The sequence below is a fragment of the Nerophis ophidion genome, linkage group LG02, assembly GCF_033978795.1.
Source record: "Nerophis ophidion isolate RoL-2023_Sa linkage group LG02, RoL_Noph_v1.0, whole genome shotgun sequence".
In the NCBI taxonomy this organism is placed as follows: Eukaryota; Metazoa; Chordata; class Actinopteri; order Syngnathiformes; family Syngnathidae; genus Nerophis; species Nerophis ophidion.
The window spans coordinates 68,633,380-68,661,299 of record NC_084612.1 but is presented as its reverse complement, the minus strand read 5'-3'; the positions used below and the strand labels follow the sequence as shown (position 1 = coordinate 68,661,299).

The following is a 27,920-nucleotide window of genomic DNA, read 5'->3' as shown; positions in this document are numbered from 1 at the left end:
CACTGTCTGTAACTAAAGTTTGTGGTTACATCTTTAAGTGCAAGTTAAAATTATACAATGCAAAACGAAAGCCATTTATCAACAACACCCAGAAACGCCGCCGCCTTCACTGGGTCCGAAATCATCTAAGATGGACTGATGCAAAGTGGAAAAGTGTTCTGTGTTCTGTCGAGTCCACATTTTCGATTGTTTTTCGAAAACTGTGGACGTTGTGTCGTCGGGAGCAAAGAGGAAAACACCCATCCGGATTGTTCTAGGCGCGAAGTTCAAAAGCCAGCATATGTGATGGTATGGGGGTTTATTAATTCCCAAGGCGGTACTGCATCAAAAAGCGACATAAGTGTGTAAAGGATATCACCACATGGGCTCAGCAACACTTCATAAAACCACTGTCTGTAACTAAAGTTTGTGGTTACATCTTTAAGTGCAAGTTAAAATTATACAATGCAAAACGAAAGCCATTTATCAACAACACCCAGAAACGCCGCCGGCTTCACTGGGTCTGAGCTCATCTAAGATGGACTGATGCAAAGTGGAAAAGTGTTCTGTGGTCTGTCGAGTCCACATTTTTGATTGTTTTTTGAAAACTGTGGACGTTGTGTCGTCGGGAACAAAGAGGAAAAAACCCACCCGGATTGTTCCAGGCGCAAAGTTCAAGAGCCAGCATATGTGATGGTACGGGGGTTTATTAGTTCCCAGGGCATTTTTAACTTACACATCTGTGAAGGCACCATTAATTCTGAAAGGTACATACAGGTTAATTGACTGACGTTATGATTGACGCCCCTGCTTATTATAATGCTTAAATACAGCCCTCTATTCGATGCATGTCCCCCGCCTGGCATGTTTAGTCAGTCCTTTCATTTAATTCTCACACGACACACACTCTGCACTAAATATTGACAGGGTTTTATTTAAGCCTGTGCATTTAAAAAAAAAAAATAGATGAACTGTGGGTATTTGAGATTTGTAAAAGCCTCTCAAAAAGCTTCCAAACAAGACATCCATGCAGACATCATCACACTCATATTTGAAGTTAATCCACATCTTTGGTTGTTAAACCTCAGCGGGGGGCGTGGGTGGGGAGGGGGATCGGGATGGGGGACAAGTCGGTGCTTCTGTTATCCAAAGACATTTTAATACGAGCATACTTCACACTAACGGTGTGTTGTAAAAAAAAAAAAAAAAATGTGCTCATACTTTCCTGTAAACGTCGGATGATTTATTGGACGGTTTTGTCCTTTAAACGCGATGGTTTGATTGCAACATTGTAACAATGTTTATAGGTCCAACAAAACTCGATGTTTCCTCTACAAAAAAAAAAAAAAAGACAAGAAAGCAGAGGAGCAGAGAGTGCAACATGCCCAATGCCGTCTGCACGATCAGTAGCGATACAGAGGTCAAAGCCACTGTTTTTCTATTGCTCAACTTTTTGTCATCAGTGTGTGTGTGTGTGTGTGTGTGTGTGTGTGTGTGTGTGCGGCTTTAAGTACAGTATGCTGTGGGTTGTAAGGTTGGATTTGATCAGCGCTGGAGGCTTTAACGCGAGTAATGCCTCATCCTGGATGTGTACCAGGGACATGCTGTCAAATGTTGGGTAGATTTGACCATGTCTACTGTGGTTTTACTATCAATACAAAGTTGTACTACTATTAGAATTCAGGCTTTGTGTAAATTTGTATCGTTTTTATTGTGTGTATGATTGTAATTTTTGTGTGCCTTTTTGGAATGTATTATTTAACATTCTATTGCAGTGGTTCTCAAATGGAGGTACGCGTACCCCTGGGGGTACTTGAAAAGATTCTAAAAAATAGCAGTAATTCAAAAATCATTTATTGAATAATACTTGGAAAAAAAAAGAATGCAAGAACATAAACTGTGAAAAGAAATGCAACAATGCAATATTCAGTGTTGACAGCTAGATTTTTTTGTGGACATGGTCCATAAATTATTGATGTTAAAGATTTCTTTTTTTGTGAAGAAATGTTTAGAATGAAGTGTATGAATCCAGATGGATCTCTATTACAATCCCCAAAGAGGGCACTTTAAGTTGATGATTACTTCTATGTGTAGAAATCTTTATTTATAATTGAACCACTTGTTTATTTTTTAACAAGTTTTTAGGTATTTTTATATCTTTTTTTCCAAACAGTTCAAGAAAGACCACTACAAATGAGTAATATTTTGCACTGTTATAAAATTTTACCAGTCAGAAATTGATGACATAGTGCTGTATTTTACTTCTTTATCTCTTTTTTTTCAACCAAAAATGCTTTGCGCTGATTAGGGGGTACTTGAATTAAAAAAAATGTTCACAGGGCGTACATGACTGAAAAAAGGCTGTTAATATATCAAATTGTAATATATAGAGGTTTGGCCACCTGCCTTGACTCACATATGAACTTGAAGTGCCATCCCATTCCTAACCCATAGGGTTCAATATGATGTCCGTCCACCCTTTTGCAGCTAATACAGCTTCAACTCGTCTGGGAATGCTGTCCACAAGATTGGGGAGTGTGTTTATAGGACATTTCGACCATTCTTCCCAAAGCGCATTGGTGAAGAAGGTCTGGCTCTCAGTCTCCATTCTAATTCATCCCAGAGGTGTCCTGTCAAGTTCAGGTCAGGACTCTGTGCAGGCCAGTCAAGTTCATCCACACCAGACTCTGTCATCCATGTCATTATGGACCTTGCTTTGTGCACTGGTGCACAGTCAAATCCAAACTGTTTCCACAAGGTTGGGAGCACGGAATTATCCATTTTGTTTGTATCCTGGAGCATTCAAAGTTCCTTTCACTGAAACTAAGGGGCCAAGCCCAGCTCCTGAAAAACAACCCCACTCCATAATACCTCCTCCACCAAATTTCACACTCGGCACAATGCAGTCCAAAATGTACCATTCTCCTGGCAACCTCCAAACCCAGACTAGTCCATCAGATTGCCAGATTGTAAAGTGGGATTCATCGCTCCAGAGAAGGCGTCTCCACTGCTCTAGAGTCCAGTGGCAACGTGCTTTTACACCACTGCATCCCAAGCTTTGCATTTAACTTGGTGATGTACGGCTTAGCTGCAGCTGATCGGCCATGGAAACCCATTCCATCAAGCTCTCTGCGTACTGTACGTGGGATAATTGGAAGGTCACATTAAGAGTGGAGCTCTGTAGCAACTGACTGTGCAGAAAATCTTTGCACTACGCGCTTCAGCATCCTCTGACCCCTCTATGTTAGGTTACGCAGCCTTCCACTTGGTGGCTGAGTTGCTGGTGTTCCCAAAACTCTTCACTTTTCTTATAATAAAGTTGACTTTGGAAAATTTAGGAGCGAGGAAATTTCACGACTGGAATTGTCACACAGGTGGGCATCCTATGACAGTTCCATGCTGGAAATCACTGAGAATGACCCGTTCTTTCACAAATACTTTTAGAAACAGTTGACTAAATTTTAAATTTAGTTGACTAAATGTTTCGCATATATAGTTTTTCAAATCACCTGACATGTATACTGTGTATATCTACACAATTTATAAAAACAAAAAAAAAACAAAAAAAAAAAAATATTTATGTACATTTTTCAGGTTATATATATATATATTTTATTATTAAATGTATCAAATGTGACGGATATTTAATGGACCACCATGGAAACAAGCCTTTTGGGGTTTTTGTGCCTTCCATTTGCCTTTTTAAAGCATGGCATGGATTCAATTATTTAAGATGTCAATAAACTTCTCAATCAATTAGTCAATCAATCAATCAATCAATCAATCAATCAATCAATTTCCATGCCTAAGTGCTTGATTTTATACAATTGATTTAGACACCTGATTCTGATCATCTGGATGGGTGGCCACCATATACTTTGGCAAATATATATATATATATATATATATATATATATATATATATATATATATATATATATATATATATACATATATATATATATACACACACACACTTTTTATACACACACACCAGCCACCAGACATTCTTTTCTATTAATGTGGCCCCTGAGTCCAAACATTTACCAGGTCTGCATCATAGTGTATGGTAATGGAATAATATTTGGGGCGAGCAGCATCATGCTTTAAATAATCAGCATAATTGACCACTGGGAAAAGAAGTATTTAACAAACACACACATATATAAAACTGATGTATCTTCAGTAAACAAAACCAAATAAATATGCAATGAGGACAGTTAGTGCAGTCCTCCAGATTATTGAAATATGTATTCATATTGTACAGTGTAATACTCTCCCTGGGAAGAATTTCATCACCTTCCTCAAGTTCACATCTTATCGTTGTAACAAGTTCAGTGGCTGAAGCTCATCCCTGCAAGACTCTTCTATTTTTGTTGAGCGATATGCCGCGACACACACGTCATGCACGGATGTATCGAATTATAGCGTGCAGGACATTCAATTACATCTGATGGCGGACGGTGTAAACAAAATCAAACGCACTTAATGGCAATGATTGGATCTCCCCCTAGTTCAATATTAACTCTGATATCCGGAAGGCCTGACTTGCTAAGACTCGGGAAGGGCTGAGCTGATGAGTACACACTTTTTGGGGAACGCGGGGTAATCTGGAGATTTGGGAGTAAACACACACATGCACACAAACACTCTAGTGAGGAACACTCTACTGCAGATAATATCGACAGTTGACAATTTGTGTATATAAACACAACACAGTTATTGAAACAGATGGATTTCTATTAAGTAATGGCATGAATGATTATATTTTTTTATTTACTTCATTTTTCAAAAAAAATATTTTTTTTTTTATATCAAACTCCGAAAGACTGCTAATGTTTTTTTAGTTGTCATGACACATATTGCTTACATTCTATAATATGGGTGTCCAATATGCAGCACGCAGGGATATTGCTTTCAAATAAATAGTATGCAAATGTTGATGCCTCTACTATTTTGCCATCCTTTGGAAAACTTAAGTCATTCAGGTCAATGCCCTTTAATTATGCTTCCAATGGAACGATGTGCAGCATTTACTTATATGACAAAATGCAAACAACCTTCCCTAGTCATGCTGCAAAAAAAAAAAAAAAAAAGAGAGAGAACAGACGTGGTCACCATAAAACAACCTATTCACTGAACTTTGTGGACATTAAAACAAAGTCACCATGCACTTAAAAAAAAAAAGAAGCAAATTTACACCTATTTAGATTCATTACAAAGCATGATGGGAAAAATGCAAAACACTGTCATTTATCAAGTGTTTTGCATTTTAGCTGCTTGATATTTCTGATTCCACACTACATTCACCCTAGTGTGTGAATGTCGTCCGTCTATCTGTATTGGCCCAGCGATGAGGTGGCGACTTGTCCAGGGTGTACAATGCCTTCCATCCAAATGCAGCTGAGATAGGCACCAGCAACCCCCACAACCCCAAAAGAGACAAGCGGTAAAAACGTTCATATACTGTTAATATCATATTATATTTAATAAATTCATATATGTGTGCATACAAATATTATATATATATATATATATATATATATATATATATATATATATATATATATATATATATATATATATATATATATATATATATATATATATATATATGTGTGTGTGCGTATATATATATATATGCACACATATGAATATATATATATATATATATATATAAGCACACACATATGAATATATATATATACAGTATATATACTGTACATAAACACATATAAATACACACAAACACACATATTATATATACATTTGTATATATATATATATATATATATATATATATATACATATATATATATATGTGTGTGTGTATTTATATATATATATATATGTACACACAAACATATATATATACATATATATATATATATGTACACACACACAAATATGTATATATATATATATGTGTGTGTACATATACACGTGTATGAATATACACACACACACACACACATATATATAAATGTATGTATGTGTGTTTGTGTGTGTTTATATGTGTTTATGTACGGTATATATACTGTATACATATGCATATATATACATATATATATATATATATATATATATATATATATATATATATATATATATATATATATATATATATATATACATACATACATACATACATATAAAGATATATATATATATATACACATATATATATATATATATATATACATATATACACAGTACAGGCCAAAGGTTTGGATACACCTTCTCATTTTAATGTGTATTCTTTATTTTCATGACTATTTACATTGTAGATAAGGCATCAGAAGATCTACTTGACCTTTATGGCTGAAGCTATATCACTGATCAACAGCCAAAATTCCAAATGCACAGCCACCTGGCGAGGATGTAGAAATACAATATAATCCCTGTGAAGTTGAAGGGAGTTTGGTCAGTATTCTGTGGTCGAGCGTGGACAGGACACAGGTCAGTGCTCGTGTCCAGTAAAGCAGCTTGCATTTTCCCATTTTGCCCTCCAGAAGATGGATGGGATTATCTTATCTTGGCTCGAGACATCGTAACAAAGTCAGCCGTGTGCTGGTCAAGCAGAACTTCCGACCCGCCAGCCAGGATTACACAAATAAAAGACTCACCAAGGCTCAGCCCGATGACCTCAGCGCCGTGTACTCCAAAGACGACTCCTCGCTCCTCCGCCCCCTTTCGCTTTCTGCAAAGTAAAAATGACACCCCAGAGGGAAGTTTATTGTTTTTCCTGCTTTTAAATGAATACATTCCCCTGTTAGGTTCCTAATGGAGGGGTTAGTGGACACGTGGGGAGGAGAGAGGCACACTTTGGCAATTTGCTAATGGAACATGAAGAAAAATGATGCCAGTGAAAGTGGTGGTGGGAAGAAAAATAAAATCGGATATAAAAAAAAAGATAACCTTGACCTGTGTGGAGAAAGCTAGACTGAGCCAAAAGAGTAGGAGCTTGAATCGCTTCATAGAAATGTACAAAAAGCCACAATCATTAACTGTCGTCTTCATTCCAGAAGAAAAGACGACATATAAGTCTGAAACATTCACTTGATTATAGTTTAGTTCAGGTAATTACTATATATATATATATATATATATATATATATATATATATATATATATATATATATATATATATATATATATATATATATATATATATGTCTTGATTGGATTATCCAGAGAATAGTGCTCGATACCGTGGTAGAGCGCAATATGTAGGTGTGGGAAAAATCACATGACTACTTCATCTCTACAGAACTGTTTCATGAGGGGTTCCCTCAATCTCCTCAGGAGATTGAGGGAAGTAGTCATGTGATTTTTCCCACACCTACCTACATATATATATATATATATATATATATATATATATATATATATATATATAGATACACACATATACATCTATATACATATATATACACACATCTATATACATATATATACACACATATATATATATATATATATATATATATATATATATATATATATATATATATATATATATATATATACACACATATATATATATATATGTCGGACTGTCTCAGAAAATTAGAACATTGTGATGAAGTCCTTTAATTTCTGTAATGGAACTAAAAACATGAAAAAGTCATACATTCTGGTTCATTACATCCATCCATCCATTTTCTACCGCTTATTCCCTTTTGGGGTCGCGGGGGTCACTGCCGCTTATCTCAGCTACAATCGGGCGGAAGTCGTTGTACACCCTGGACAAGTCGCCACCTCACATCAACTGAAATATTGCAAGCCTTTTATTATTTTAATATTGCTGATTATGGCATATAGATTAAGAAAACTCAAAAATCCTATCTCAAAAAATTTGAATATTTTCTCAAACCAAGTAAAAAAAAAAGATTTATAACAGCAAAACAAAATCAAAACATTTGAAAATGTCAATTAATGCACTCAGAGTACTTGGTTGGGAATCCTTTTGCACGGATTACTGCATCAATATTGCGTGGCATGGAGGCAATCGGCCTGTGGCATTGCCGAGGTGTTATGGATGCCCAGGATGCTTCAATAGCAGCCTTTAGCTCATTTGCATTATTGGGCCTGGTGTCTTTCTGCTTCTTCTTCACAATAACCAACACATTCTCTATGAGGTTCGGGTCAGGGGAGTTTGCAGGCCAATGGAGGACAGTAATGCCATGGTCAGTACACCAGGTCCTGCTGGTTTTGGCACTGTGGGCAGGTGCCGGATCATGTTGGAAAATGAAATCATTTATGGATATATGCACATAATTAAACACATACTGTATATTAGTTAAAAGCAATAATCAGCGCAAAAGGGTGGCTCTTTTGAATAAACTACAAAATAAAACGTGTTTTCAGTTATTGCACTGTGGAGGGGGCGTGGTCGGCGCTTCTCCTGCGGGAAGGGCGTGTGCAGGGGCCGACTATGAAGCAGCTGACAGGTGAGTGGATTTCTCAGCAAGAAGCGGGTTATCTTATCATCTGTCTCCTTTATGAGCAGCGTCCGAGGCCATGAGGAGAGAGCAGACCGAGGAGAAGAGACAGCGGAGAGTGGCGAGGCCAGACGAGCGAGAAAGCCAAAGAAAACAAACTAAAAATATAAATAAAAAGACTCCTTGAACCCTGAAGTGGAGGACTCATCCTTCCAGCAGCCACAGAAAGAACCCAGACGCACAGACACGTGTCACATTCACCTCTACATATGTTCATTCATACATATATACATATATATATATATATATATATATATATATATATATATATATATACATACAGTAGGGCAAAAAAGTATTTAGTCAGCCACCGATTGTGCAAGTTCTCCCACTTAAAATGATGACAGAGGTCTGTAATGTTCATCATAGGTACACTTCAACTGTGAGAGACAGAATGTGAAAAAAAAATCCCAAAATTCACATTGTAGGAATTTTAAAGAATTTATTTGTAAATTATGGTGGAAAATAAGTATTTGGTCAACCATTCAAAGCTCTCACTGATGGTAGGAGGATTTGGCTCAAAATCTCACAATACATGGCCCCATTTATTCTTTCCTTAACACGGATTAATTTTCCTGTCCCCTTAGCAGAAAAACAGCCCCAAAGCATGATGTTTCCACCCCCATGCTTCACAGTAGGTGTGGTGTTCTTGGGATGCAACTCAGTATTCTTCTTCCTCCAAACACGACGAGTTGAGTTTATACCAAAACGTTCTATTTTGGTTTCATTCTCCCATTCCTCTGCTGTATCATCCATGTATCCATTTTGGTACAAACTCAACTCGTCGTGTTTGGAGGAAGATGAATACTGAGTTGCATCCCAAGAACACCATACCTACTGTGAAGCATGGGGGTGGAAACATCATGCTTTGGGGCTGTTTTTCTGCTAAGGGCACAGAACGATTGATCCGTGTTAAGGAAAGAATGAATGGGGCCATGTATCGTGAGATTTTCAGCCAAAACCTCCTTCCGTCAGTGAGAGCTTTGAATGGTTGACCAAATACATATTTTCCATTATAATTTACAAATAAATTCTTTAAAATTCCTACGATGTGAATTCCTGGATTTTTTTTTTCACATTCTGTCTCTCACAGTTGAAGTGTACCTATGATGAAAATGACAGACCTCTGTCATCATTTTAAGTGGGAGAACTTGCACAATCGGTGGCTGACTAAATACTTTTTTGCCCCACTATATATATATATATATATATATATATATATATATATATACATATATTTTTTTTTTTACTTATGAATGAATAAATACATAAATGTGTGAATCCAGATTACAAACCAAAGACTCAGTCAGTAAATTAAAGCTTTAGGATTTAGCCCGCTTAATTCAGTGGAACATTATTTACAATCTCTCTCTCTCTCTCTCTCTCCTGGAAGAGGGGGCAGATGTGGAGTCGTGTCGTGTGTCATGTAAATATTTGGTCTGAGGTCACAACATGTCAAATGCATACCCATTTTAGAAAGTAATGAATGATTGATACAGTGTGATTGTTTTATTTTATACCGGTATTTGTACTAATTACAAAATGACCTGCCCGCACTTGACAGTTTCGTATCAATTCGAAAATGACTTTTCAGAAAAGCTAAGCAGTCACATGTTGTGCGTATTCGTCCTTTAACTGTAGCCAGAACGAACCGAGCCGTGACCGTCAAACCGAAGTGAGTTCGGCGCCCCCCTGACAGTTGTCACATGAAAAAAATGAAATAAAAAAATAACCCGTTTCACTTAGCTTTTCAAAGGCGAACTGACAGGAAGAGAGTCTCCAGTATTTCTTAATATAACCCCACCCCTGAAGACACCGCAAAGAGAAAATATCTCCCACATCTTTCATCTTTATCCGCCTTTAGGTGTTTTCTTTTGTTGAATTAATCATCCGGGAGTCCCTGAAGAGCACAATGTGACCTTCGAGGAATTGCATACAGTCTTATTTCTTCATACCGGGGTGGGTGGGCTCGAAGGGACTTTTGCACCAATTCCCAGCAGGCAGGCACGGCTTTATTTATTCAGAGACCTAACACACAGTCGAGTCCTTAGAACAGTGGCTTAGGAAGCATTATGCTCCAAATCGTACCCCCCTCAATGGCGGCGTTAACTTGGTGTCCGCGCCCGACTTGGGGGCGGCGGGGTCCTGCAGAGATGATGATATGATGCGAATCCCTGGCACAACAGAAAACGACGTGCTTCTTCCCCCCCCCCCTCCCCCCGCACCCCCATCCCCAGAGTGCAATGGCGAATCCCGGTGTGTGTTTGAGAGTATTAACAGATCAGCGGCGAGCAGCAGCCACCCCGCTTTAGAAGTGTTTTCCTGAGGTAGCGCTTCACAAGGCGGCTGCAGAGGAGGATAAACGCGCAGCAATCCCCCCAGGCCAAGCGCCTCCTCGGCTCCTTCTTTCCTCCTTCCCTTATCCCTACTTCCCTTCCATCCTTCATTATTTTTACCCCCTCCCTCAGCCTTCCTTCTGTCCTATCTGTACCCTACTTCCCTCTGTATAATTCTCCTTTCTGTGCCTCCTTATCCTACTCCCCTCCCACTTCATGTCCATCCTTTAGTCCTCACGTCTTATTTATTTTTTTCCTCCGGACTTCAGTAATGAACAAGGCGCCTGGCCCATCTTCATAAAGCTGTAGTCCCTCTTCAATGCATTGGTCCCCAAACTTATTGACTAGGGGGCCGCAATGGGTTGAAATAATTTAGCCAGGGGCAGTGCTTTTTTATGTATTAATATATATATATATATATATATATATATATATATATATATATATATATATATATATATATATACACATACGAATACATACATACATATATACCATACACACAAACGTACATACATACATACTAACCCTGTTTCCATATGAGTTGGAAAATTGTGTTAAATATAAATATAAATATAAATGGAATACAATGACTTGCAACTCATTTTCAACCCATATTCAATTGAATGCACTACAAAGACAAGATATTTGATGTTCAAACTCATAAATTTAATTTTTTTTTGCAAATAATAATTGACTTAGAATTTCATGGCTGCAACACGTGCCATAGTAGTTGGGAAAGGGCATGTTCACCACTGTTTTTAACTTTTCTTTTAACAACACTCAATAAACGTTTGGGAACGGAGGGAACTATTTGTTGAAACTTTGAAAGTGGAATTTTTTTACCCGTTCTTGTTTTATGTAGAGCTTCAGTCGTTCAACAGTCCGGGGTCTCCGCTGTCGTATTTTACGCTTCATAATGCACCACACATTTTCGATGGGAAACAGGTCTGGACTGCAGGCGGGCCCGAAAAGTACCCACACTCTTTTTTTACGAAGCCACAATGTTGTAACATGTGCTTAATGTGGCTTGGCATTGTCTTGCTGAAATAAGCAGGGGCGCCCATGAAAAAGATGGCGCATAGATAGCAGCATATGTTGTTCCAAAACCTATATGTACCTTTCAGCATTAATGGTGCCTTCACAGATGAAGTGAAGTGAATTATATTTATAATCTAGTGACTCAGTGAAACCTAATATCTAAGTTACATTTAAACCAGCGTGGGTGGCACTGGGAGCAGGTGGGTAAAGTGTCTTGCCCAAGGACACAACGGCAGTGACTAGGATGGCGGAAGCAGGAATCGAAACTGCAACCCCCAAGTTGCTGGCACGGCCACTCTACCAACCGAGCCATGCCGCCCAAGATGTGTAAGTTACCCTTACCTTGGGCACTAATGCACCCCCATACCATCACAGATGCTGGCTTTTGAACTGTGCGCCTAGATCAGTCCAGATGACTGTTTTTCCCTTCGGTCCGGAGGACACAACGTCCACAGTTTGCAAAAACAATTTGGAATGTGGACTTGTCAGACTACAGAACACTTTTCCAACTTGCATCAGTCCATCTAAGATGAGCTCGGGCCCAGCCAAACCGGCGGCGTTTCTGGGTGTTGTTGATAAATGGCTTTCGCCTTGCATAGTAGAGTTTTAACTTGCACTTACAGATGTAGCGACACACTGTAGTTAATGACAGTGCTTTTCTGAAGTGTTCCTGAGCCCCTGTGGTGATGTCCTTTACACACTGATGTCGCTTTTTGATGCAGTACCGCCTGAGGGATCGAAAGTCAAGGCCTTTCCATTTACGTGCAGTGATTTCTCCAGATAAAAAATCATCACTTAAATTAACAATAAATGTGTTTTTAATTAAACTGTCGATAAAACTAAAGTACAATTTGAAAATTCAGCTTCACCAATCTAATCATAATTTTTGCGCTTGAGCAACTTTTGCACGACTTTAGCTCCAGACTTCTTCGTTTTGTTTGAGATTGTCATTACTGCCACACATGGTGTATTACAACTGAATACCGCTCAGGGCCATACGGACAGCTTCGAATTGGTTACTTAAGAAACACTGGAACAAAAGATAAACAATAGAAATTATATATAGTAAAAACTCAACGTTTGAGCTTAATTGTTTCTGTGATGAACCTCCTAACTCATTTTCTACTGCTTGTCCCTTTCGGGGTTGCAGGTGGTGCTGGAGCCTATCTCAGCTGCATTCGGGCAGAAGGCAAGGTACCCCTAACCTCCTAACTCAAAACACAAGTCAAAATATCCCAATGAAATGAATTAAAATCAATTCAAATGGCAGGGCAGCATAATTTTAACATGTAACATGCCTTTTAGTAAGAAAAAAAACAACTTTTAGATGACAAATGTTGCATAAAAAAATCCAATAGAATGTATTGTTAACTAACATAGTTATCAATCAATCAATCAATCAATGTTTATTTATATAGCCCCAAATCATAAATGTCTCAAAGGACTGCACAAATCATTACGATTACAACATCCTCGGAAGAACCCACAAAAGGGCAAGGAAAACTCACACCCAGTGGGCAGAGAGAATTCACATCCAGTGGGATGCCAGTGACAATGCTGACTATGAGAAACCTTGGAGAGGACCTCAGATGTGGGCAACCCCCCCTCTCTAGGGGACCGAAAGCAATGGATGTCGAGCGGGTCTAACATGATACTGTGAAAGTTCAATCCATAGTGGCTCCAACACAGCCGCGAGAGTTCAGTTCAAGCGGATCCAAGACAGCAGCGAGAGTCCCGTCCACAGGAAACCATCTCAAGCGGATCAGCAGCGTAGAGACGTCCCCAACCGATACAGGCGAGCGGTCCATCCTGGGTCCCGACGAGCGGTCCATCCTGGGTCTCGACTCTGGACAGCCAGTACTTCATCCATGGTCATCGGACCGGACCCCCTCCACAAGGGAGGGGGGGACATAGGAGAAAGAAAAGAAGCGGCAGATCAACTGGTCTAAAAAGGAGGTCTATTTAAAGGCTAGAGTATACAGATGAGTTTTAAGGTGAGACTTAAATGCTTCTACTGAGGTAGCATCTCGAACTGTTACCGGGAGGGCATTCCAGAGTACTGGAGCCCGAACGGAAAACGCTCTATAGCCCGCAGACTTTTTTTGGGCTCTAGGAATCACTAATAAACCGGAGTCTTTTGAACGCAGATTTCTTGCCGGGACATACGGTACAATACAATCGGCAAGATAGGATGGAGCTAGACCGTGTAGTATTTTATACGTAAGTAGTAAAACCTTAAAGTCACATCTTAAGTGCACAGGAAGCCAGTGCAGGTGAGCCAGTACAGGCGTAATGTGATCAAACTTTCTTGTTCTTGTCAAAAGTCTAGCAGCCGCATTTTGTACCAACTGTAATCTTTAAATGCTAGACATGGGGAGACCCGAAAATAATACGTTACAGTAGTCGAGGCGAGACGTAACAAACGCATGGATAATGATCTCGGCGTCTTTAGTGGACAAAATGGAGCGAATTTTATATGAAGTGATGTTTACATTGGAAAGTCTTCAAGCTTCTCTGTCAAACACACCATCAGCAGCTTAATCATATTTTCCGGGATTAATTTCCGCCGTTTTTGATATTATTCAAACGTCCGTGGCTGGCGTCGTGTTCATCCTGCTTCGCCCAGATCACGAGTACGAGCGGCTGTAATGAGTTTCCGCTGCCGGGTGGCGGTCCCTTGGAGACAGCTCTATCATTCGGGAGGAGCTCAGAGTAAAGAGAGAGAGAAACAAAGACGGTTAAAGAGATTCTGCGAGCCTTTTTTGCACTGCACATCCTTTCAAATCTGGGCTTCGGACCGAATATTGCTACTCTGAAACCTTGCCCAGTGTTAAGCTGGGATCTGTATTTTGTTTCTATTCCAGCGACTGCAGATAAATAAACATCTGACAGAAATAGTATGTTGCAAGGGGAAGTACAGGATGGTACACAACGGCCGTTCCTCATTTCCTCCTGTAAATATGGTGCCTCCCAAGGCTATGTATGCTCTGTCCAGGTCTTTTTATTCTAGTTACCGCAGGGGTCTCAAACTCAATTCACCTGGGGGCCGCTGGATGCAGAGTCTGGGTGAGGCTGGGCCGCAAGGAAAGAATATATTGTAGCGTCCCGGAATAATTAGGGCTTCAAGGGATTCTGGGTATTTGTTCTGTGGTGTTTATGTTGTGTTACGGTGCGGATGTTCTCCCTAATTGTGTTTGTCATTCTTGTTTGGTGTGGGTTCACAGTGTGGCGCAGTATTAAAGTTAATTATACGGCCACCTTCAGTGTGACCTGTATGGCTGTTGACCAAGTATGAATTGCATTCACTTGTGTGTGTATGAAGCCGTGGATATTACGTGACTGAGCCGGCACGTAATATCAAAGGTTTATCGGTGCTCTGTACTTCTCCCTACATCCGTGTACCACTCCGTACAGCGGCGTTCTAAAGAGTCATACATTTAAATTTTAGAAACTGATACCAATTTACGATATTACATTTCAAAGCATTTATCGGCCGATAATATTGACAGTCCGATATTATCTTAAATCTCTACAAATAACGGTTTGAATTGGTCGAGGTCATCGGGGACTGTTATTACTGACGGACACGTAAGAAAACCTTTCATTCCATGGCAACATCTCTGTCGCTTTCACTCATTTGCCGCTTTTCCACTAATGCAGGGGTAGGCAACCCAGAATGTGGAAATAGTTATTTTGTAGCCAAATAACACAATACTGTCAAGCGTTATTCATATAAAACTTGCGGACCGCACTAACATTACTTTCATATAAATGTGGGGGCCGCAAAACAACGTCTGGCGGGCCGCAATTGGCAAGTGTCTGAGACCCCTGGGTTATCGTCACCTGTTTGCTTCGCTGCGGAAGAATCCTTTTTTTGTCATCATTTATTTCACTTACTTCAACATGTAGCCGCCGCCATTGTTGTCTATTATTTTTCCCTCAAAACTCAATAGTGCGCCTTATGTCCCGATGTGCCTAATATAAGGAATGATTTCGGTTGAGGTTACCTACTTCAATGCTTTTATGGCATTGGACTTGGTGAAATTGGTCTTAAATCGAAGACGATAAGAAAAGCTGTCACTCTATTTTAACATAACCAAACTCTATGATAATGTTGATTAAAAACACCCCATACACAAATTAATTAAGAGCTTTCTTAGTCGACAGCCATACATGTCACACTAAGGGTGGCCGTATAAACAATGCCAACACTGTCATAAACATCTGCCATATTTTGAAACCACACTAAACAACAATGACAAACACATTTTGAGGGAATATTTGGCCAAAAATAAACGCAACAGAACAAATACCCAGAATTCCCTGCAAGACCCACTCTTCCGGGACGCTACAGTATTTTATTTGGTATGCGGCGTAATGATAAGTGTGACCACTAGATGGCAGTCAAACATAAGAGATAAGTCTCAAGTAAACAACACCAACATTTTAAATGGGCCATTAAAAAGGTAGAACATGACACACGGCGCTCAAATTTCTATTAAAATGTTTTAGTGGTACTTTTTTTTAAAACAGGCGGTAGAAAATGGATGGATGGATGTTTTAAGGCCATTTCTAATATAAAGTAGTGTAAATTTCTTACTTATATCAGTCAGTAAACTCCCCTAGAAAGCCTTAAAACATACTGGTGTAGTGAGTTTACATTATTCACCCAAGGAACTTTAGTTATTACAGTTCCGGTCGGACGATTTTTCACAGGACACATTTACGGTGTTGTTGTTTCCGAATGTTGAGATGCTTCTCCGTTTTTGCATGAAGAGAAGTCTGAATGTCATTAAAACAGTTAGCGCCATCTTTTGACACTTCTTGCACTCTAGTCCTTGCACGCTACACCGCTACAAGTAAGATGACGGGGAGAAGACGCTGCCGAAGGTGAGCCACATAAATTTGTCTGCCCACAAAAATGCGCATCCGGAAGCGACTGTCAGAAAGCGTCTTGAATTTGATTTGTAGAACATAATCCATGCAACATTTTGACCAAAGAACTACCATTATATGTTATGTAGACCCATGTTTGTATCTCTATGGGAGATGATCTCATTTCACCTATTTGGGTTTAAAATATTTGTTGCAAATCATAGTCTGCAAATTATGTGTTGTTGATGAGTGTCGGTGCTGTCTGGAGCTCAGCAGAGTTACTGTGTAATACACTTCCATATCAGTAGTTGGCAGCCAGTAGCTAATGGATTTGTAGATGTCGTAAACAGTGGAAGGCAGTGTGCAGGTAAAAAGGTGTCTAATGCTTTACCCAAGAATAAACAAAAGGTGAGGGCCTCTAAGAAAAGGCATCGAAGCTTAGGGAAGGGTATGCAGAACGAAACAAAAATTGAACTGGTTAGAAAGTACACAAAAACAGAATGCTGGACGACAGCAAAGACTTACTGTGGAACAAAGACGGCGTCCACAATGTACATCCGAACATGACATGACAATCAACAATGTCCCAATAAAAAAGGCTAAAAACCACGGAAATATGCTTGATTGCTAAAACGGAGTCAATATGGGAAATATCGCTCAAAGGAAGACATGAAACTGCTACAGGAAAATGCCCAAAATGTGAAAAAGCCACCAAAATAGGAGCGCAAGACAAGAACTAAAACACAACACACAGGAAAACAGCAATAAACTCAAAATAAGTCACGGCGTGATGTGACAGGTGGTGACGGTTCACCTACTTTTAGACAAGAGCTAAATTGATGCATGCTTGGTTGTGGTTTAAAGTCATACTGTACCCAACAATTACCACTTTTTATCGTCAACTGAGTTTTGTTTTTAATGATTTCCGCTGGTGGTTTGCCTCCAGATTTTTTCAACGCCAAAAAATGTGCTTTGGCTCAAAAAAGGTTGAAAAACACTGCTGTAGACTACAATGAAGTGTGTTACATTTAGAAAAAAAAAAATCATAAGACTCCTTTAAAGTCCTAATGAAACCCACTACTACCGACCACGCAGTCAGATAGTTTATATATCAATGATGAAATATTAACATTGCAACACATGACAATACGGCCGGTTTAGTTCACTAAATGTCACGGTATGACGTCACGCATTGTAGAGGACATTTTGTTCTAGCACTGTTTCCAGCTATAAATCGTCTGCTTTAATCTTATAATTCCACAGTATTCTGGAAAACTGTGTTACTGAATCTTTTGCAATTTGTTCAAAGAATAATGGAGACGTCAAAGAAGAAAGCTGTATGTGGGAAGCGGTGTATTACGTCTGCCTTTAGCAACACAAACACAGCCAGTGTTTCATTGTTTACATTCCTGAAATATTACAGTCAAGCTTTACTATGGAACAGAGCGGTCAAGCGAACACGGTTGGATTGGACCACACACACAAAGTACAGTGTATTATGCAGCGATCATTTAGAAAGATCGTGTTTTGAAGAGGGTCCCTTGCGAAGGGCAGTGACGGGCATCGCCACCACCCGTCGACTGGTGCTGAAGAAAGGTGCGGGGCCGACCTTCAGGTTGTACAGGTACGACTATATAATCTCACTAAAACACTAGTAACACAATAAGCAGATAAGGGATTTTCCAGAATTATCCAAGTAAATTTGTCTAATAACATCTGAATCACTCCCACAGCGCTCTAGTCTTTTTTTTTTCCTAGTCCTTCACTCTCACTTTCCTCATCCACAAATATTTCATCCTCGCTCAAATAAATGGGGAAATCGTCGCTTTCTCGGTCCGAATCGCTCTCGCTGCTGGTGGCCATGATTGTAAACAATGTGAGGATGTGAGGAGCTCTACAACCCGTGACGTCACGCGCACATCGCCTGCTACTTCCGGTACAGGCAAGGCTTTTTTATTAGCGACCAAAAGTTGCGATGTTCTCTACTAAATTATTTCAGCGAAAATATGGCAATATTGCGAAGTGATCAAGTATGACACATAGAATGGACCTGCTATCCCCGTTTGAATAAGAAAATCTCATTTCAGTAGGCCTTTAATGCACATATGCACCTTTTATATCAGGGGTCGGGAACCTTTTTGGCTGAGAGAGCCAAGAATTCAAATATTTTAAAATGTATTTCCGTAAGAGCCATATCATTTTTTTTTCAACACTGAACACAACTAAACGCGTGCATTTTTAAGTAAGACCAACATCACTAGAGTATAATAGGTCTCATAGTCTTTGTAATAACGTTGATATTATGAAGCTACCTGTGGAGGGGCGTGGCCTGCGGGCCTTCAGCGAAGCGGGGTGTGCCAGGACCGGCCTCGAAATCAGCGACAGGTGCGTAGATGGCCCACCTGGGCCTCGTTATCTAATCACCTGTCGCTCTGTTATTAGCAGCAGCCAGGAGGAGAGACGGGGTTGGAGCTGGAGCCAGAGCGCGAGCGAGAACGAAAGAGAAAAAGACAATTGCTGGAAAGCAACTGAGAGACTTATTGAGAAATAAAAAAATATCGTAACCCTGAAACAGGCTTTCATGTCGGTGCTTGGTGGTCTGAAGAACCCCCAGGAGGACAAGCCCTAAAAAAAAATAATAACAAATAAATCATGCAATTTCTTGAACAAGTGCGGTAGAAAAAAGGACGGATGGATTCAAATGCATGAGCATGTTTAATATTTTGAACGTTATCTTTAACACTTTGATCACAAGTGGAATTAGTCAATACTTATCGTGTTAAGCAGTGTTAGTTCAGATTTATCCGAGAACCAGATGCAGTCATCAAAAGAGCCACATCTGGCTCTAGAGCCATAGGTTCCCTACCCCTGTTTTATATGAAAAAAGATCAAAAATGGACCATTCATCGGCATTACGCCTAATAATCTGGAAAATACGGTCCCTTCCATTGAAAAACACGGCAAAGAATCTAATGAAGACGTTGTCAAACCTCTTCGAGATGCCCAAAATATACAAGCGGCTTCATTATGAGTAAATGAGCATTTGCAGAATGATTTTGTTTGCAGATGAGATGCTAATTCCGGAAATAGACACATTTTATTCTGTCAATCCCTGGAGGAGGAGGAGTGCATACAATTCCAGAAAATGCTGACAAAACTACTAAAGTTAAAACAAAGCATTGTCTATATATAAAACCTAACTTCAACAAAAAGGAAAAACATGCTTCTGGTAAGAAAACACAATAGCTGAAAATATGCTCATTACCGAGGTTTAATATATGTATGTCGATCATGAAACAAAACAAAGAAAATGAGAGGATAGAACGGCAAAAGCTAAAAATGGGTGAAAGCTGAACGTTTTATAGCCCCCTTTGCCCCCCCCGGCGGTTATTTTTTGTTGTTGTTCCGGAGACAGAGCGAGCGTTTGAATGAAGTGACACACAAATAAGACGGGGCAAAACATGCTGCCATTTAGGCAGACAGAATGACAGACGTACTGAAAGGCAGATCAGGGAGGAGCGAAGCAGGCTGAATCCAAATTAAGCTGATCAGAGCTCACTGTGACTTAATCGAGTTATATGGATAAAGGATTCCCCCCCTGGCTAAAAACACTGCAAGTTGTGACTCAATGTGTGTGTGTGTGTGTGTTTTCTTGTATTGCCGTCCTTCTTGAGACATCAACACGGAAAAGTACACAAGTTAGGACATAAACCATGGTCCCGATACGGAAAAGCATCCAATAGAGAATGTAGAATGTCTCATTTGCAGCCCTGTTGGTGAAATCTATAAAAGAAAGGGTGGTCCCCCCCCAAAAATTGACTGTCAACATATGAAATAACAAGTGTGAGTAAAAAAAATTGAAGTGGTCCCCTATCTGGCTAACAAATGTAATAAGTGTGTAAGAAATTGAAATTTTCCCCACCTGGCCAAAATAAATAAACTATGTATAAAGAGACATACTGTAATAATTTGAAGTAAATAAGGAAGATTGAAAACCAATTAGGCTCACTTAATGATAAAAATAAATGAACTAAAATCAGTCTTTTTCTCACGTGTCGAAAGTTTCTCGCACAATTATTACCTTGTGTAAAAATTATTACTATTTAATGCAAAATGGTGAAATTTGTCAAAATTAAAAATTTTACTTGTGCATTTGTGACCTTTTACTTGTGAAATTCCAAATAATTTTTCACAACAAGCTTTCTTTTTATATTTGCATAGTATGTATATATTATTAATGTTGTCATTTTTCGGAGGTCTCAAGAAAGGTAATATATACAAGAATGTGTGTGTGTGTGTGTGTGTGTGTGTGTGTTCTTGTAGTCCTATCCTTCTTGAGACATCAACAAGGAAGAGTACCTTCCATATGAACAAGTTAGGACATACAAAACATTGCATCTAATAGAGAATATCTCATTTTCCGTCCTGGTGGTGAAATCTATAAAAAGAATAGGGTGCGCCCCCCCCCCCCCCAAAAAAAATTGACTGTCAACATATAAAATAACAAGTGTGAGTAAAAAAATTGAAGTGGTCCCCCATCTGGCTAACAAATTTAATAACAAGTGTGTGTAGGAAATTAAAATTCGACCCCTTTGGCCAAAATGGTTTAAAAAAAAAAAAAATATGTATAAAGAGACATACTGTAATAATATGAAGTAAACAAGGAAGATTAAAAACCAATTAGGCGCACTTAATGATAATAATACATTAACTGAAATCAGTCTTTTTCTTACATTGTGTTGACTTTTGTCTCATAAAATTGGGAACAATGGCTCATATTCTTTCCGTTTCTGTAAAACTGCAGTGTTTTCTCGTAAAAAAAAAAAATTGTAAAATGATTACTTTTTAATGCAAAATGGTGACATTTGTCTATACAATTCTGACTTGTATCACAATATGTGCCAATGTGTTTGTTGTTCTTGCAAAATAGTGACGTTTTTTGAGTAAAATTTTAAGAATTTAGCCAAGTAAAATTTTGATTAATATAATGTTGACAAAATGTTGAAGTTTTCTTATAAAATTTGACTTTTGTTAAGTAAAATGATTGCTTTTTTCATAATATTGCCAAAAAGTTTAGCTTTTCTTGTAAAATTCCAACTTTTATCATAATGTTGCACAAATGTTCAGTAGTTCTTGTCAAATTTTGACTTGCGTTCAGTAAAATTACGACTTTTATTGTAAAATGACAAAATTCTAAGTTTGACTTGTGAAATCGTGACCTTTTTGTGAAATTCCAACTCATTTTTCACAACAAACTTTTTTTTATATTAGCATAGTATGTATATTTTATTAACGTTGTCGTTTTTTGGAGGTCTCAAGAAGGTATCAAATACAAGAATGTGTGTGTGTGTGTCTGTGTGTGTGTTTGTATGTTCTTGTATTTCTATCCTTCTTGAGACATCAACAAGGATAAGTACCTTCCATAGGAGGACAGGTGAACAAGATAGGACATAAACCACGGTCCCAATACGGAAAACCATTGCATCTAATAGAGAATGTTTCATTGGCATTGGTGGGGAAATTTATAAAAACTAGGGTGGTCCCAAAAAAAAAAATTGATTGTCAACATATGTAATAACAAGTGTGTGAAGGAAATTTAAATACGCCCCCTTTGGCCAAAATTCCCCAAAAAATAATACAAAAAATGTTTAAAGAGACATACTATAATAACTTGAAGAAAATAAGGAAGATTAAATACCAATAATAATAATAATAATAATAAATTAACAAATATCAGTCTTTTTCTCACAGTGTGTGGACTTTTTCTTATAAAATTGGGAACAATGGCTCATATTCTTTTCGTTTCTGTAATATTGCAATGTTTTCTCGTAAAATTAATACCTTTAAATGCAAAATCGGGACATTTTTCGTATAAAATTCTGACTTCTATATCAATATGTGCCAATGTGTTTGTTGTTTTTGTAAAATAGTGATATTTTTTGAGCAAAATTTCAAGAATTTTGCCAAGTAAAATTTTGATTAATATTATGTTGCCAAAATGTTGAAGTTTCCTTATAAAATTTGACTTTTGTCAAGTAAAATTATGACTTTTTTCATAATATTGCAAACGTTTAGCATTTCTTGTAAAATTCCAACTTTTATCGTAATATTGCACAAATTTTTAGTTTTTCTTATAAATATTGACTTATGTAGAGTACAATTACGACTTTTATTATAAAAATGCCAAAATTCTAAGTTTTACTTGTGAAATCGTGACATTATTCATGTGAAATTCCAACTCATCACAAGAAGCTTGTTTTATAACTGCATAGTATGTATATTTTATTAATGTTGTCGTTTTTCGTAGGTCTCAAGAAGGTATCAAATACAAGAATGTGCGTGTGTGTGTGTGTGTGTGCGTGTGTTTGTATGTTCTTATATTTATATCCTTCTTGAGACATCAACAAGGAAAAGTACCTTCCATATGACAACCGGTGAACAAGTTAGGACATAAACCAAGGTCCCAATACGGAAAACCATTGCATCTAATAAAGAATATCTCATTTTCCGTCCTGGTGGTGAAATTTATAAAAAAAATAGGGTGGTCCCCCCCCAAAAAAATTGACTGTCAACATATGAAATAACAAGTGTGAGTAAAAATATTGAAGTGGTCCCCCATCTGGCTAACACATTTAATAACAAGTGTGTGTAGGAAATTGAAATTCGACCCCTTTGGCCAAAATTATAAAAAAAAAAATAATAATAAAAAAATATATATATAAAAGAGACGTACCGTAATATTTTAAAGTAAACAAGAAAGAATAAAAACCAATTAGGCACACTTAATTATTACTATACATTAACTAAAATCAGTGTTTTTCCCACAATGTGTTGACTTTTCTCTTATAAACTTGGGAACAATGGCTCATATTCTTTCCGCTTCTGTAAAACTGCAGTGTTTTCTCGCAAAAAAAATTTCTAAAATAACTACTTTCTAAGGCAAAATGGTGACATTTGTCATATACAATTCTGACTTCTATCTCAATATGTGCCAATGTGTTTGTTGTTTTTGTAAAATAGTGATATTTTTATGCAAAATTTCAAGAATTTTGCCAAGTAAAATTTTGATTAATATTATGTTGCCAAAATGTTTAAGTTTTCTTATAAAATTTGACTTTTGTCAAGTAAAATTATGACTTTTTTCATAATATTGCCAAAAAGTTTAGCTTTTCTTGTAATTTTCCAACATTTATCGTAAAATTACACACATTTTCTGTTTTTCCTATAAATGTTGACTTGTGTAGAGTACAATTACGACTTATATTATAAAAATGCCAAAATTCTAAGTTTTACTTGTGAAATTGTGACATTATTCATGTGAAATTCCAACTCATCACAACAAGCTTGTTTTATAATTGCATAGTATGTATATATTATGAATGTTGTCGTTTTATTGGAGGTTTCAAGAAGGTGACGAATACAAAAATGCATATGCGTGTGTGTGTGTGTGTGTGTGTGTGTGTGTGTGTGTGTGTGCGTGTGTTTTTGTATTTCTATCCTTCTTGGTCTTAGTTTTAGTACAAGGGTTGGCAACCCAAAATGTTGAAATAGCCATATTGGACCAAAAAATAAATAAAATTACAATCTGTCCGGAGCTGCAAAAAAATTAAAAGTCGTATATACGTGTTATAATGAAGGCAACACATGATGTAAGTATCTATCTTAGCGATATTAGCCTACTATCAAAGGCTGACGCAAATCTTCGTTGACAGAAATGTATTCAAATCTTTATTTTACAAATTTTTACAACATTGGGAATCATTAGTAAAATGAAAGCTTCTCAAAAGATGAGATAAATTCAAGAAATGACTTGCTGGTAATGGACAAACGGTATAAATGTGTGTGTCTAAGTTCTCATGGATTTATTACAATCTTTGCAATTACAATTATCCAAGGAGGGGAACCTTAAACGATGGTTTAGTGCAGCTGACAAAACAAACTCAAAAACTCCGATTTTGCAAACCCACATTTTGAATCAGCAGCCTGGAGGCAACTCATCTGTACTCCAAAAGATTGTCAACACCACAAGGGAATACAAATCATTTTGACACTGGAAGAAAACTGTGCATTTTACATTTGGAAACTGTTTTCTGAGCAACAATTGACTATACATGAAGCTTTTGGGCCCCGACTACACCTGTATTGAACTTGAAGTGCCATCCCATTCCTAACCAATAGTGTTCAATATGATGCGGCTCCACCTTTTGCAGCTATTACAGCTTCAACTCTTCTGGGAAGGCTGTCCACAAGGTTGCATCATTTTCAAACAGTCTTCCAAAAGCGCATTGGTGATGTTGGTCAAGAAGGTCTGGCTCTCAGTCTCCGTTCTAATTCATGCCAAAGGTTCAGGTCAAGACTCTGTGCAGGCCAGTCGAGTTCTCTGTCAGACTTATGTCATCCATATATTTACGGACCTTGCTTTGTGCGCTGGTGCACAGTCGTGTTGGATGAGGAAGGGGCCCGCTCCAAACTGTTCCCGCAAGGTTGGGAGCCTGGATTTGTCCGACATGTTTTGGTATCCTGGAGCATTTAAAGTTCCTTTCACTGGAAGTAAGAGGCCAACTCTTGAAAACAACCCCACATCATAATTCCTCCTCCACCAAATCTGGCACAATTCAGTCCGAAATGCACCGTTCTCCTGGTAACCTCCAAACCCAGGCTCGTCCATCAGATTGCCAGATGGAAAAGCATGATTCATCGCTCCAGAGAACGTGTCTCTACTGCTCTAAAGTCTAGTGCAGGGGTCTCAGACACGCGGCCTTAATATGAAGGTCTAACGCTAGTGCGGCCCGCAAGTTTTGTATGAAAGGCGCTTGACAGCTTTGTGTTTTTTGGCTCCAAAATGGCTCTTTCAATGTTCTGGGTTGCCTACCCCTGCAATAGTGGAACAGCGGCAAATGAGTGGAAGCGACAAAGATGTTGCCATGGAGACAAAGGTTTTCATACGTGCCTGGCTGCAGTCACACCCCGACACCTGTCCGTCTGTAATAACAGTCCCCGATAACCTCGACCAATTCCAACCGTTACTTGTAGAGATTAAATACTTTAGAATGTAATATCGGAAATTATCGGTATCGGTTTAAAAAAGTCAAATGTATGACTTTTTAAAACGCCGCTGTACGGAGTAGTACACGGTCGAAGGGAGAAGTACAGAGCGCCACTAAACCATAAAGGCACTGCCTTTACGTGCCGGCCCAGTCACATAATATCTACGGCTTTTCACACACACAAGTGAATGCAAGGCATACTTGGTCAACAGCCATACAGGTCACACTGAGGATGGCCGTATAAACAACTTTAAGACTGTTACAAATATGCGCCACACTGTGAACCCACACCAAACAAGAATGACAAACACATTTCGGGAGAACATCCGCACTGTAACACAACATAAACACAACAGAAAAAAATACCCAGAACCCCTTGCAGCACTAACTTTTCCGGGACGCTACAATATTTAATTTTCTTGCGGCCCATGAATGGCGCTTGAGAGCGTTGTGTTATTTGGCTCCAAAATGGCTCTTTCAACGTTCTGGGTTGCCTACCCCTGCATTAGTGGAAAAGCGGCAAATGAGTGAAAGCGACGGAGATGTTGCCATGGAGACGAAGGTTTTCTTACGTGCCCGGCTGCAGTCACAACACGACACCTGTCCGTCAGCAATACCAGTCCCCGATAACCTCGACCAATTCCAACCATTATTTGTAGAGATTAAATACTTTAGAATGTAATATCGGAAATTATCGGTATCGGTTTCAAAAAGTTGAATGCATGAATTTTTAAAACGCCGCTGTACGGAGTGGTACACGGTCGAAGGGAGAAGTACAGAGCGCCAATAAACCTTAAAGGCACTGCCTTTACGTGCCGGCCCAGTCACATAATATATACGGCTTCAACACACACACAAGTGAATGCAAGGCATACTTGGTCAATAACCATACAGGTCACAATGAGGGTGGCCGTATAAACAACTTTAACACTGTTACAAATATTCGCCACACTGTGAACCCACACCAAACAAGAATGACAAACACATTTCGGCAGCACATCCGCACCGTAACACAACATAAACAAAACAGAAAAAAATACCCAGAACCCCTTGCAGCACTAACTTTTCCGGGACGCTACAATATTTAATTTTCTTGCGGCCCATGAACGGTGCTTGAGAGCGTTGTGTTATTTGGCTCCAAAATGGCTCTTTCAACATTCTGGGTTGCCTACCTCTGCATTAGTGGAAAAGCGGCAAATGAGTAGAAGCGACAGAGATGTTGCCATGGAGACGAAGGTTTTCTTACATGCACGTCTGCAGTCACACTGCGACACCTGTCCGTCAGTAATAACAGTCCCCGATAACCTTGACCAATTCCAACCATTATTTGTAGAGATGAAATACTTTAGAATGTAATATCGGAAATTATCGGTATCGGTCTCCAAAAGTAAAATGTATGACTTTTTAAAACGCCGCTGTACGGAGTGGCACACGGTCGAAGGGAAAAGTACAGAGCGCCAATAAACCTTAAAGTCACTGCATTTACGTGTCGGCCCAGTCACATAATATCTTCGGCTTTTCACACACACAAGTGAATGCAAGGCATACTTGGTCAACAGCCATACAGGTCACACTGAGGTTGGCCGTATAAACAACTTTAAGACTGTTACAAATATGCGCCACACTGTGAACCCACACCGAACAAGAATGACAAATACATTTCGGCAAAACATCCGCACTGTAACACAACAGAAAAAATACCCACCCAGCCCCCCTTGAAGCACTAACTATTCCGGGACGCTACAATATTTAATTTTCTCGCGGCCCAGCCTCACCCAGACTCTGCATCCAGTGGCCCCCAGGTGAATTGAGTTTGAGACCCCTGGTCTAGTGGAAGAAAGTTGGCGACCTCTTTGCGTTATGCGATTCGGCATCCGCTGACCCCTCTCTGTCAGTTTGCGTGGCCTACCACTTGGTGGCTGAGTTGCTGTTGTTCCCAAAATTTTCCAATTTCTTATAATAAAGCCGACAATTGCTTACTGTCACAGTAAGCAATTCAGACAAAATGAAACAACAATTCGAGCTACAGGGTTGTTCAGCCTCTCGCATCAATGACATTTCAAAAAGCAAATAACCCTCGTGTAATGTTCATATTGTTGTTACTCAGCCAGCGTTTGTGGGTCTGATGGACCCGTTGC

At 38.7% G+C, this 27,920-nt stretch overlaps 1 protein-coding gene across 1 annotated transcript in view; it reads right to left on the bottom strand.

Annotated features, from left to right (window-relative positions):
- Positions 1 to 27,920, bottom strand: part of LOC133544296 (cadherin-22-like) — a 589,788-nt gene that overhangs the window by 434,622 nt on the left and 127,246 nt on the right. The window contains exon 2 of the mRNA XM_061889489.1: positions 6,606 to 6,679. The gene's annotated coding sequence lies outside the window, so the exon portion shown is untranslated. The remainder of the gene's footprint in view (positions 1 to 6,605; positions 6,680 to 27,920) is intronic.